This window comes from Ascaphus truei, chromosome 14 (genome assembly GCF_040206685.1).
Source record: "Ascaphus truei isolate aAscTru1 chromosome 14, aAscTru1.hap1, whole genome shotgun sequence".
In the NCBI taxonomy this organism is placed as follows: domain Eukaryota; kingdom Metazoa; phylum Chordata; class Amphibia; order Anura; family Ascaphidae; genus Ascaphus; species Ascaphus truei.
In genome coordinates this window covers 23,905,965-23,911,426 of record NC_134496.1, presented here as the reverse complement: position 1 = coordinate 23,911,426, position 5,462 = coordinate 23,905,965, and the positions used below count along the sequence as shown (strand labels likewise).

Sequence of the window (5,462 nt, the reverse complement as noted above, 5' to 3'; positions counted from 1 at the left end):
TAACCATCACTATCTGCCGAGCCCATTCGAAGTGTGCCAAGCAGTGTTATCTACGCACTGTACACTCAGTCCGTTACATAGCAGATGAGGTTGAAAAAAAGACATATTCCAATTGAGTTCAACATATGTTAAATTTAGCTGATATATTGTATGTATCCTATATTTGTATTTAGTAACAAAGGAGGGAGAGGGTTATGATGCCTTTTATTGGACCAACAAGTAGTTGATACGTTACAAGCTTTCCATCCTCTCATGGTCCTTCATCAGGTAGCCCTGACCCTGAGAGGTAGGAAAGCTTGTAACATATCAACTACTTGTTGGTCCAATAAAAGGTATCATACCCCCTCCTCTCCCTCCTGTGTTACTACATGGAAGAAAGGATAAACACGGCTCCCCACCCTTCTTTGCTTACATATTTACAAATATAGTTACAGAAATGCACTAGGGGGGCTGTGTACAAAAGAGAATAATGCCGCTGATCATTATTTGTGAAGCTGCTCAATTCAAAATTAATGTTCAAACCTATTATTAGCCTGTCTTTTGACCGCCACATTCTCCAACACATTAGATTAGCCATATACATTGATGGCAACAATTAAAAGTAATGATTACTTTTATTCGTTTGAACATAAATTAGAGCAGTGTTTTTCAACCGGGGTTCCAAGGAGCTTTGGGTTCCCCGGGCACCCCTAAAGAGTTCCCTGCAATTTTCAGGTTATTTGAAAATTGTACCAAATACAGAAGAATTTACAAAGCATCTGATTTCAGACGCGCTATTAAAGACTGTTGGGGTTCCTTACAATGCATCTGATCTCAGACGCGCTATTAGAGAGGGTTGGGGTTCCTTACCATGTATCTGATCTCAGACGCGCTATTAGATAGGGTTGGGGTTCCTTACAATGTATCTGATCTCAGACGCGCTATTAGAGAGGGTTGGGGTTCCTTACAATGTATCTGATCTCAGACGCGCTATTAGAGAGGGTTGGGGTTCCTTACAATGCATCTGATCTCAGACACGCTATTAGAGACGGTTGAAGTTCCTAACCATGCATCTGATCTCAGATGCGATATTAGAGAGGGTGGGGGTTCCTTATAATGCATCTAACCACCTGGATTCCCCGGGCACGCCTAAAGGGTGCCCTGCAATTTTCAGGTCATTTGAAAATTGTACCCAATACAGAACAATTTACAAAGTATCTGATCTTAAAGACTGTTGGATTCCTTAGGCCGCGCGTATAGTGCCCACGACCGGCGACGCGACGGGTGACATCACCCGTCGCTGCTAGCAAAAGTTATTTTTTGCTTTGTGGCGGCGTCGCGGGCATACTGGCATTTGATTTGTTCAGGGGATGTCACATGAGGCGACAGCCCTTGAAAAATCAAATATTTCCAGCTTTCCAAAGTTCGTGACGCGACGTCGCTCCATTGCATTGTCGCCGTCGCGCTTACTATAAGCGCACACGGCGGCGGCAATCTCTTTGTTTTTGGGCGACGTCGTGTTGCCTGTCGCGGACAGTATATGCATGGCCTTACAATGCATCGGATCTCAGACACGCTATTAGAGAGCGTTATATATAATTATATCCCCAACAGTGTATGCTGCACTTTACAAAGTTACAATACAGGGAAAATAAAGTACAAACAGTGGGGATAAGAGCAATAAGTAAATGGCAACGTAAGGGAGGCTGTCCCCAAAGAGCTTACAATCTAAGTTGTATCTAGGAGTCTTACAAACACAGTAGGAGTAAAAGTAGGGTGACCAGATGTCCCAGTTTAGCTGGGACAGTCCCGTTTTTTGCAGTTTGTCCCGGGTCCCAACTTTTCTGGCACCCGTCGCAGTTTTTTTCTGTACTGGCTGCGCATGCGCGATCGGAGCTGGCTGGCCGCTTGTGCCCATGCACGATCGGCACTTGCCAGCCGCACACTCGCAGCCGGCAAACGATGATCGCGCATTAGGGGCTGGCAAGCACTCATCGCGCACGCGCAGTCAGCGCTCACGACTGTGCATGCACGACATTTGCCCCGGATTTCGCCAGGACAAATATGGTCACCTTAAGTAAAAGTGCATTATCAAAAGTACAAGACAGGGAGGTCAAGTGCATCAGGAGTGTGTCACTTGTATTTCAACAATGAGGGTTTTGAATAAAAGAAATTCAGGTCAGTGCTGGCAGAGATGCAGAAGGAATCGTCCCCCTCATTGCATAATGCTGTAAGTATACCTACAGCGTAAAGACAACATGTATATCAGCATCTCTACTAAATGTTTCAAATGTCCTAAATGATTCCATTGACTGCTTTCTGTGACAGATGTTTGGGGATCTGTGTACTAACAAGATATTTGTACATATTTCTTTGCGTCAAGAATAAATCAGTTCAAAAGTAGCAGTACCGTGAAGTATTCTTGCGTTGTATTTGTGAAGGTCATTCTGCGAGGTGTTACACAAGGCGTAGTTCAAATCCCATCTCAGGCTCCGCTCACTCTGGCTGCAACGTGATGTGTGCGCATGCGCGCGCGCACGTTCGTCACGCTTTAATGTTTGTCAATGGGAGTTGTCAAACTACAAATGGCGGCAAAGTGCAGCGTTGACGCTGCTACACTTGTTGTAATTTCAAGCGGCAGCTGCGTCACGTGTATTTCGCCGGCCAATGAAATCACACACACACTTTGTTTCTTTTAATTTATTTTTTATTGCATGGATGGCGGAGGATATGTAAGTCCCGCCTCCAAGTCGCGTCATTCAGTCTGCCGGGGAGGAGCACACATCGCCCAGCAGGTAGAAGTGCGCAAACGCGGACGCACGCACGCCACGTCGTGTAGTAGGCAGAGTGAGCTCAGCCTTATGCAGTGCATCGTGCTGCATACAGTAATTCCTTTTTTCCCCATGGACACAATACTTGTATATACAGTTTACAAGCCCTCATATCAAAGGATCATTACAAATCAAAGTATGACGCTAATGTGGGGACTTTTAGGCCCATATCTACTAAGTGGTGTTATTCCATAAGACATCCTTTTGGCCTACACACTTGAATGGGCTGTAAGGTGTCTCCTGGCCTTGGGCCCATGTTTACTAAGCAGTGCTACTCCATAAGACACCAGCATGTCACATGAATGGGGCTGTAAGGTGTCTTTCAGCAAAGGTGTCCTACGTAACAACAGCGCTTAGTAAATAGTCCCTAAGATTGGAGAAAATTAGTTACAAATACTTTTCTTATCATTCACATGCATTTTACCCATCACATCTGGCACCTTTAGTTTAAATGTCTCCTAATATGGACTGCTCCTTTAAGTGTTGTTATTATCATTTTTTATTGTTTCCCATAAAATAAAACTCTTGTATGTCCTTAACAAGGCACATACTGTTCAAAACTATAAAAATATTTTGACATGCGCTATGTTTTATGGTTTTTTTTCTTCAGAATGCAATAACAAGTTTATTAAAAATGTATCAATAAGATTAACATGAGAAAATCATCAGTTAATTAAACAGCAATTAAAATGCAAAGAGAATTACGTTGATATTGTGTTTTGTCACCAGTGTTAGTCAATTTAACCCATTAGTGTCCATATATTTAATTGACGGAATGTGAACATTTTATTAAGGATGGGCATGTTTGTGGGTTCAAAATCAGAAGTTCAAGGATTCGACATTCCATTGACACTCAAACCTGAAGTACAGGTAGCAGTTTAAGAGTCAAAACAACTGGGCTGTTCAGATGGAAATCAAATTGCCGTTCAATGCTTTCACATATGGTTTCAGCATGACTTTTGCAATCCTTGTATTGTTTTAAAAAAGCAAATGTCCCCCCCCCCCCCCAAAAAAATATAATTGTTTTCGTAGCTGAACCCCATTCATTTCAGCTTTGAGGATCCCCTGCTCCCCGAGATGCATACCTCTGTATGGTGTACAGCGGTATACATACACCCGGGAGAATACACACTCCCTCCCCAAGATACATACCTCTGTAGGGGGTACAGCTCTGTAGGTTTAAATTTCCCAGTCACACGGGCCAATAGGAAGCCCCAAGGCATGATGTCACGGCTTCCTATTGGCCCATGAGACGCCATTTCAGGCCATTTCAATAGCCCCAGATAACCCAGCCAGAGCTGCTATCGGCAACACCTACAGAGGTAATTATCTCGGGAAGCAGGGGGTCTCTGGAGCTGAAAGTAATGTGATTCAGCTCCAGAGACCATCTGATTCCTACCTATTCAAAATTAATAAAAAGAAAAGCAGGATTGCTGCTTTAAAGCTGCAGTTCAAGCTGCCATTTTGAAAAAAAAAATTAATTCACTATGTGCATCAATACGATCTGCACACTGACAAGTAATTAGCTAAATTGCAGATCCTGTAATCCCTCGTTTTGCTCTGGGTTATTTAATTCAGTTATTGTTGCAAAACAGTACACACAATGCAAAGTTCTGTGTGGAAGATCATGTGACCAGGCAGTTACTAGATACAATTAGTGCACTGCTAGAGAGAGGGCAGGGCTCAAGAAGAGGAAGGGGGTGTGACTTTGTATAAATGGTTTCTATAGAAACAAAATGTGTGCTACATTAGAACAGGGGAGCACAATCTTTTTTTCCTGTGCCCCCCTGCCGGCTGTCCCGCTCTGGGCGTCATGACGTCACAACATGACCCCGCAGTGTCATTTGATGCCGCGTTGCCTTGGCGATGCGTGCCCAGAAGCTGTCTGAGCTAAGGTAAGTGTAGTTTACAGAGGCCTTCGCCGCTTCCCCGGCATTTAATTTAGGGGCCTTTGGGATGCGCGCAGGGACTCTGTAAACCCTGTGCCCCCCGCAGACAATCTCTGGCCCCCCGGTTTGCGCACCCCTGCATTACAATACAATAACTATGTCTTTCAAAATTGTTAAAAAAAAAAAATGCTACAAGTGTTTTCTCATAGTACAGAACTGATTTATTAAAAAGACAAACATGTAGGATATTGCTTGAACTGCAGCTTTAAACAACAAAGAATCATTACTAACTTGCTCATAACGCTTTCTACGTATATACTTAGTTCCAGCCATGATCACTTAGGTGGCTCTCTCAGGGTGAGGCTGGCTCACTGCACTTTGGGCCAGGTGACCTCTGCGATTTTACTACATGTGTGAAACTCGACTGCACAATTTCTGGCAGTGAGGGACTGCGTGCGCTCTCTCCCTTGTGTTGTTTTAAGATCTTTCTTAAAACACACCTCTTTAACGAAGCGAATGGGTAGCTCCGTGGCTGACTCTATATACATCTCAAAATGTACATTGACCTTGGCCCCTTGCTTACGCACTTACCAGAACACCTTCCTATTGTCTCTGTACGTTCTTCCTACCTACCAATTAGATTGTAAGCTCTTAGGAGCAGGGACTCCATTTCCTAAATGTTACTTTTATGTCTGAAACACTTTTTCCCATTATGTGTTATTTGTATTACTTTTTGTTTATGATTGTCACGTGTATTACTGCT

General features: G+C 43.6%; 1 non-coding gene across 1 annotated transcript; it reads left to right on the top strand.

The window, feature by feature from the left end:
- Positions 1-5,010: 5,010 nt before the first annotated feature.
- Positions 5,011-5,169, top strand: LOC142466270 (U1 spliceosomal RNA). Its single transcript, XR_012788123.1, has one exon. It is a non-coding gene; the product is annotated as a U1 spliceosomal RNA (small nuclear RNA).
- Positions 5,170-5,462: the final 293 nt, after the last annotated feature.